Source organism: Lactuca saligna, chromosome 1, assembly GCF_052625555.1.
Source record: "Lactuca saligna cultivar CGN05327 chromosome 1, ASM5262555v1, whole genome shotgun sequence".
In the NCBI taxonomy this organism is placed as follows: Eukaryota; Viridiplantae; Streptophyta; class Magnoliopsida; order Asterales; family Asteraceae; genus Lactuca; species Lactuca saligna.
Window position 1 is genome coordinate 139,396,686 of NC_136417.1, and position 8,352 is coordinate 139,405,037.

Genomic DNA, 8,352 nt, shown 5'->3' on the forward strand with positions numbered 1-8,352 from the left:
GTCTAGAACTAATATCACAGCTTCTCTATCTTCTTCCTCAATTTCACGGATTGCATCTAGTATCAGTTCTGTTCTGAAATAGAGGAAGATAAGGTGTCAATTTTTTCTTCACATGTATTTAGCCAACCATCAATATAAAGTGTGTATTAACTCCCAAAGTCATCCAACGCATCCATCTTTCCCCCCTTTTTCTCAAGAAACTGCAATTATGAGAATATAGAGTGTGTATTAACTCAAAAAATTTATTCTATATAAAAGAAAATGTATACTAGATGATAAAGAAAAGATATAATAAAGAAAAGATACCATACCATGATCTCCTTCAATGAATCATACTTCCCATCTATACTAGATGAAGTACGATGCAGACTTCTATTCAATTTTCTCCAGTGAGACTAATCTGGAGTGTTCTGAAATAAAAATAAAAAATAGTCATTGATAGTTCAAAACACTTAATCATAAGTGGACCAAAAACTAAATGGATAGACGAGTAAGTAATGTATCTCACCTTGGCACAAAATATATAAACATTGACTACTTTACTTTGACCACGCCTATGTGCTCAACTTTCAACCTACAAAGGTCCATAAATCCATCAAGAAACCACAATAGCTAGAGATTCTAAAAGCACCACATTTTGAGTTTTTGACTCACCTATTGAAACCCACTACCATAAACAGAAGTATCCACCAGAGGAAATAATGTGAGATGGTCAGACTTAGGTGCAACAGTTTCAGGGTGAACTTTCCTATGGAACATTCGTTGGAGTCGTAAAAAGCCCCACCCACATTAAAAAAAATATGCAAGGATATATACTCAACTAATCATTTAACACTTTTTACTAAAACAATAGATTAATGTACATACCTTGCCTGGTTTTGGTTTTTTATCAAGCGAACCAGGATAAAGGGTTCTTCCTTTTAGTATCTCTTTCATCAAATGGACAAAAAATTTCTCCTTTCTCTTTTCTCCATCATTGTTTTTAGGTCCAGTAGTTTCTTTTTCTTCCATTTTAGTTCTCTAAAAGAGCTCTCCAAGTGATGCTCGATGTTCTTTCTTTCCCGTTGTTCCAGGCAATCCAATTACCGAACTTAACAGATATGTCTGTAGTGGACAAACAACTGTTCCATCTTCATTTTCTTCTTCTTCCTTTCCTTCGGTTCTTAGCACCTTTTCTAACTCACCATTGATAAGGTTCAGTTCATTCTCAGTTGCTTCAGTTTCTTTCCATGTAATATTCTCAACAGAGGTGGCAAATGTTGGTGTTTCTGGTTCAGTAATAGCAAGAGTCCCAATTGCCAGGAATCCATGGAAGAGTACTTCACCAGATGGTTCCTCTTAGTCTGATGTAGCAGTCTCTATGCATGCAAATGATTTATGAAAATGCTTCTCTCTTTGTTTATTATTGCTTTGAGCCTTGGAGTAACAGTACAGTGATTTAGGATAGTATTGTAAATTCGTAAGAAACGCACATGAGTTTCTTGTTCATTAATAAAGAATGTGTATAATGATATGGTTATAAAACATAAACATGTGAGAGTTGAAGATGCATGACTTACTTGGAGCAAATTCCTGTATTAGGTGCTCATTGTTATTCTGGTGAAACTTGTGCTGAATCCAATCTAGTAGCTGAAAAGAAAAGGAGGCAAACATGTAGTTATAGCATTGAAGAGGTAATGTCAGATTCCAAATGTCAATAGAGTTAAAAAGTTTACCTTCATTTCCAATCCTTGTTTTAGAGAGCTTAGTTTCTTAATCAGTTTTCAGATTTGGAGAAAGATAAAAAATGAAAAAAGGTAGTTATTCTTATATGTTGTTGAAGTTCAACTTGGTGACAGGTTGAAATGAACATAGAGAAAATAACAAAGCTTGGCTGGATACATGTGCAAAGATAATATAATAGCACATCAATGAATGAAACATGTTGCATGGTCCTTTTATAAAACCAGACCTATTACAAACTATTGAGGTTGTAGGTTAAAATGCAGGATGATTTTTAAAAAAGGGTAGTCAGCAACAAAATATAAGCCTTTGATGATTTCAAAAATTTTAAATTAGTCTAATTTCCTATAGTTATTTAAAAAGGGAGAGTGAACAGAATGAACCTATAACTTTGATGGAAATTTTATAAATTTTAGTTCATACAAGCCCATAAAGTCCAACTGGCCATGCTGCAACAGCTGCACCTACTTCTTCACTGTGCAGTGTGAGTCCTGTATATGGAAATAACAAATTATAAGTAGATTAAAATGTTTAAATGGTTTAATAACCAGAAAGACATAAAATATTTTCCATATTGATGAATAACTTAAAGCATGACTTTCTTTCATGTAATAACCTGATATGAGAAATGTCCCACAAGTGCTAAATTTTGTTACATGATATTTGTGAGCAAGGCATCCCAGAATAGGGTTTATAAAGCCTAATGTTACTCTGCTAATAAGAGATGCATCAAGTTAATTAAGAAACCAAGTATCAGTAAGAAATAAAATCATACTTTCAGCTCTAATTGAAGTCACAGACTCAGAAGCACTCAACTTTGAAGCCATCATTTCAGCTCTAATTTCTTTCATTAAACTCATAAGTATCTCATTATTGGGATCAAAATCATTGAATTTTTTCAAGATACTTTTGGTAGATGCTTGATTCTTCATACACAAACCATCAACACTTACCTTACTATCTTTTACATCTGCAATTGAAGAATCTCTATGGTTCAGTAGTGCAAGAGACTGTGTACATATAATCTTTTTACTTCCTTCAACTATTAGTTTAAGTGAAAAGTTTTGATGAAAAGATTCTTTTTACATCATCATTAAATCAGTTCCCTGAAGGAGGTCAAAAATGGGGTTTCCTTATATGGTTGCTTTTCAGCTACTGTGGACTCATCTGCCTTGATGGAATATCCATGAAAACATTATGATTCATAAAAAACCTCAAAGACTTAAATCTTAGTTTGATTTTCTTTTAACATCCATATTTTCAGCTACTGTGGACTCATCGTCAAATTCCATAACAGAAGAAAAGAGATTTGATTCACAAATCAAATGAATGTTTTACGATCGTACCTTGAAAAGAACCATCGGTTGGAAAATAGCGATAAATTGTGGTGATTCTTTCTCTTGATAGATACGACCTTGAACAGGTATCGCCTTCATTGAATTGAACATCAAAGTATTCAATTTAGCAGTTGTATTCTGATCCTCTTGTTTATATGTGATCCAATCGAAGTGCAACTACTATACAACATAATAAATATAGCCCTAACTTTGAATTTAGGGCGAAAGAAGTATACTGGTCATCCTTCTGTGCTGCTCTCATTTGAATTTAGGGCGAAAGTTGTATTCTGATACGACCTTGAACAGGTACCGCTGGCGTAGATAGTTGGAGGTACTGGTTGGGGTGGTAGCTAGACCGACATCTTCTCTACGACTGCTCGTCTCGAGACATCCAGCACCAGAGGACTCCCCGGCTTCGATTCCCATTTTTATTTATTCTCTCTCTCTCTCTCTCTCTCTCTCTCTCTCTCTTAATTATAAGGAGTTTTCAATTTCACCTTTTATTTCCACCGGAGACGCCACCTATTAAGTGTTCATCAAAATGTGATTGTCGTCGGAATATTATATCAGGATTTTGCAAGGTTTAACAGTGAGGATGGGGTGAGAGAGCTACCAATGGTGATGATGGATGAAGTGTTGATCAAGAAGGCCAGTACATCGTCGTCGTGCAGGCCTGAAGAGTCGGTGTGGGTGGGAGGTAGTGGAGGTGGGGTGAGGGGTGGAGACGAAGGAGAGGAGATATCAGAGAACAGATCAAAAAGAAATGTAGGAGAAGAAAGCGGGGTTTAAAATGTTTAGGGATTTCATTTTCCCTCTAGGAAGAGAGGCGCGTTTCTTAAAAAAATATAAAATGACATTCACAGAGGACGCACAAGTGCCCTCCATTTTTTTTTCTTTTTTTACATAAGACATTAATTTAAAGGCACACAATAATGCGTGACCTAAATCAATAAATTTTTTTAAGAGATGACACTCTTTTAATGTCACTCTCCATTACGTAACATAAATCAATGAGTTTCGTGGTTTGCGCGTCGTAAAAGGGTCTTTTTCTTGTAGTGCCTACACACATAAGGTTTCCAGATCCGGTCGGCAACAGACCATAGATCCGAACAATTAATGCCATATATGGTAATCATATAGTATTTAGCACATAAAAGCATTTTTGGCAACTTTCCTAAAATATACTAGTGCTCGTGTCTTAAATATGGTAGATACTCATCTCACAATCATCACTTAGCATTCTATGTTTAAGTCTAGAAATCCTACAAATTCCTAGTTCATTTAAACTAATGCTCTGATATCAATTGTGACATCCCCAATTTCACGGCCAGAAAAGACCTATTTTGTTTATGCTTGTTTGAAAATCAGAGTAATATTTTACATAAAAGTGTTTGCGGAATTTGTTCCCAAAGTAAAAATATATTAAACATTTATCAAAGCATTTCCATAGAAATGTATTTCATTAAAAAGACTCGGGATGTCATGTTCGATACAGATCAAAAGCATAGACAGTACATTAAAAGTCTTACAACAGTTATTTACAACTACTAGCCTATAATCCGAAAATCCCTCATCATCATCCAAATTATGCTCTGGGTCCACTACCTGTAAAACAGAAAGCTGAGTGGGTCAGGCTTGGGAACCTAGTGAGCATATATGGTTTTCAACCCACGAATAATAATAAATTTATTAATTTCATCTATCATTAATAAATTTATTAATTTCATCAAACCAACAATAACCCTGATTACCAATTCCAGTTATCCTCATTTTACGTCCCTAAACACCTATACAAGGGACCTAGTCTAAGGATTTTATCATCAGGATGGACTTTACTGCTAAGGGGATTCCTCAGCCATATATGTCCATAAGGCAACCATGAGGGGGATGGAGTACACTGGTGAACATCAAGCCCACAAACACCTACAGGTTGTGAGCCTACTAGCGTTCCACTGGACTGTCTAGAAGAGTCCATGATCGTCATGCATATTCCGCTAGATGACTGGAAAAACAACAACATCGAGGCCTCTCATCATTTTCACACACATCAACTTATTTCATCTACCCATGTTATACCCAATATATTTGTAGATAAAATATATATACATTTTAAATCATTTTAAACATGTATAAAACATCATTCAACATCGTCGCAAATAAACAAACAACATATATACACATAACACGTATTTTATATTAAATACTTCATATCTATGTGTAAGATGAAAGTAACTATGTACTCACTTGATAAGACGATGGATGTATATTTCTGACTTACGGAGTAGTTGAATAATTTCCATGATAATCTATTCTCTTTAAAACACTGGCTTTATTTTCTCTAAAATAACAATTATATGGTACAATCAAAACTTAAAGATGATTCTCCTATTTAAAATAAAATATAAACCGACTCTTGAAAGGCTCCATACAATTCTCAAATGGTGGTCATTCATCTAAATTACACGTATACCATTAATAATCAATTGGAGGGTATATATATCTTAATTTGATGGACACATATCACCTAGAAACTGCATTCCTTTATCTACATGGTACATGTGTCATTACTTTTTATTTTAATATATCTCTCATATTGGCCAATTATCCATGTACACGTTATTTAAGGGGTTTCTCTATTTATTTTTATTTGGATGTAAAATATTTATAAATAATTGTTTAGAGTAATATCACATAAAATGTCTATTCGTTACAATTACATAAGTTGATCTTTTATATATATATATATATATATATATATATATATATACACACACACACACACACACACACACACACATAGTTTGTAAGAATCATAACTTACAAATATATAATATAAAATCAAATTAGTATTATTCTTATATCCAAATATCACTGAATAATTAATAAATATTATTTTACGACTATCTAAATTTAATAATTGATAACTAACATCGTAAAATATATCATCGAAAAACGAGTGTAACATAAAATACCGTTTTACTACCTGGGTTTACTCTTGAATGTACTTAGACCAAATACATCTTATATAATTTGAGATTTTCTATCGTTACAATTTTCGTTAAGATTATTTATCTTAAATAATCTTTTTATTTTTTTAACGTTTATTTTCGACGCTTATTTTTATTCTTAACTTATTAAATCGTAATAATTAAGTAAATAAACATATAATTCACATAATATTCACATAATTCCTCTTTATTATTTTAAAATGAGTTACAAAGGTTGACCTAGACTATTACACCATTATTAATGCTTTTAGCCCAGAAATAGGGCGTTACAGTAGGTTTGGGAATAGAAAATCTTTACAAGAAAGCTCCATCCTGAAGTCCTTGGATACATGGGGGAAAGAGGGTGGTATCACAAAGTTAGTTCAAAATATTTTAGACAATCCTGAGGTTGGAACTATGAGACAGGGTGGAGGTATCCTTAAGAAGGAGGCTACATCAAGTAACACCAACATCAGATAGTGTCTTCGTAAGGTTGCATATGGTCATTTTACCGCAGCAGTGAAAGTGTTATGCTCATCGGGTGTTGCACCATATAATGGTGATACTATTAAAACTTTTGGAGGACAAACACCCTTTCAGACCACCCCCATCCATGTCGAGCCCCATAATTTCCAAACCTCCCCTTGTAGCAGACTTTGACTGTGTATTTGGTTGCATCAAATCCTTCCTAAAGGAACTTCTAGCGGGAGAGATGGCTTGAGGGCTCAACACTTACTAGACGCCCTATGTTGTGACAACCCGAAATTTCTGTTGGTCAAACCCTAAAAGTCAACCACTTTGTATCGTGATTTAATATCATTATTTCTTATTTTTAAGAAATATAAAGTTCGTTTAATTATTTTATTATTTTTTTTAAATGAACGGGTGAAAGAAAGTGTCGTCTCGGGTTTTTATTTTGAAAAACCGCAAACACCTCGCGTACTAGAATCACCGGAATAAACTTTTATGTTTTGGGTTTAGGAATCACCCAAAAACCGTAAACTCATGCCTATGTATGAGTTTACTCCCCAATAAACTAGTCATTGTGTTTACTCCCCAAATAGTGAAAAGAGTAAACTCCCATAAACTCTTTCAACTATCATCCAACATTTAATTCCAAACCTCCGATCTTGTAAGTGTTCTAACCATTTCAAGTTAGTAAAACACTTAATCTAGTGTTTGTGCATCTATTCATCCATTCATTTCCAGTTTTTGTTTAGATTTTCCAAAACACCAAGAACACACACTAAGTGTTCTTGGCCCTTTTAGCTCGAATCAAGCACCATTGTAGTAAGTACTCTCATCCTTAAGTGCTTGTAAGCTAGTATATCAAACAAACACCAAGGAAATCAGCCAAGAACACCATGATTGAGGTGTTCACAGTCGAAGAAGATGCTTGGACCGCAAACACCATAAAGTCCCTCAAATTTGGCTTAAGTCCCATTTTAAGCCCTAGTTTGAAGCCCTAGACTTACCTTAACATATTTGAACCTTCCATTGATATGTTTAAGCATTTTAAAACATCAACCACCACAAAATTAAGGTTTTTACGGCCTAAGGATATCTCAAGGCCGTAAACACCCAAAAGGTTGTTTAAATGGGTCATATTCCTTACTTAGCCCTAAAAACTAACCTAGACTTTTACCTAGTGGTGTTAATGACTTAAAACAATGGAAATACCACTTCCCATAAGGGTTTACGGTAGTAAACCCAAGGGAAAATACCCTTAGGCCGTAAACACCTCAAGGAGGGTGTTTTGTGGTCTTAATCCATTCGAAGAGCTAAACCACTTAGCAAGGTTACTTCTATGGACTTGTTAAACTCCAAAACAACTCATGGATTACAATATTTGGAGTTTGGACTGTAAACCCTAGAGTTTACTGCCGTAAACTCCAAGGGCAATGGTCATTTAGACCGTAAACTCCCAAGGAGTTTACCCTTGGACCCCAAACACCCTAGTTATGCCCTACTAGCACTCGGATGCAAACCTTGTGAACTTTAACACTTGAAACAAAGTGTTTTCAGGTTCTAGAGTGTCCCAACTCATATTATTAGTTATAATAAGGCTAACTAGTTATACATATGTTTGTTATATGATAACTAGGCTCGTGCGTGTGTACAAGTCTCCGTTTGCCACCTAGCACGGTATCCGATACTTCAACCCAATCCACTCACCACAAGTGAGTTCATACCCCTTTAATTAACCTTTGAAATACTTTTCAATATTTTAAATACTTTTATGGGGGGAATACAAGTTAAATACTTATAGTTATTACATCAATCACTTGTGATTAATAACTATAGAA

The 8,352-nt window shown here is 34.4% G+C and overlaps 1 pseudogene; it reads right to left on the reverse strand.

Moving 5' to 3' along the window:
- Positions 1–654: 654 nt before the first annotated feature.
- On the reverse strand, positions 655–3,158 carry LOC145012107 (protein LAZY 1-like; annotated as a pseudogene).
- Between the last annotated feature and the right edge of the window lie 5,194 nt (positions 3,159–8,352).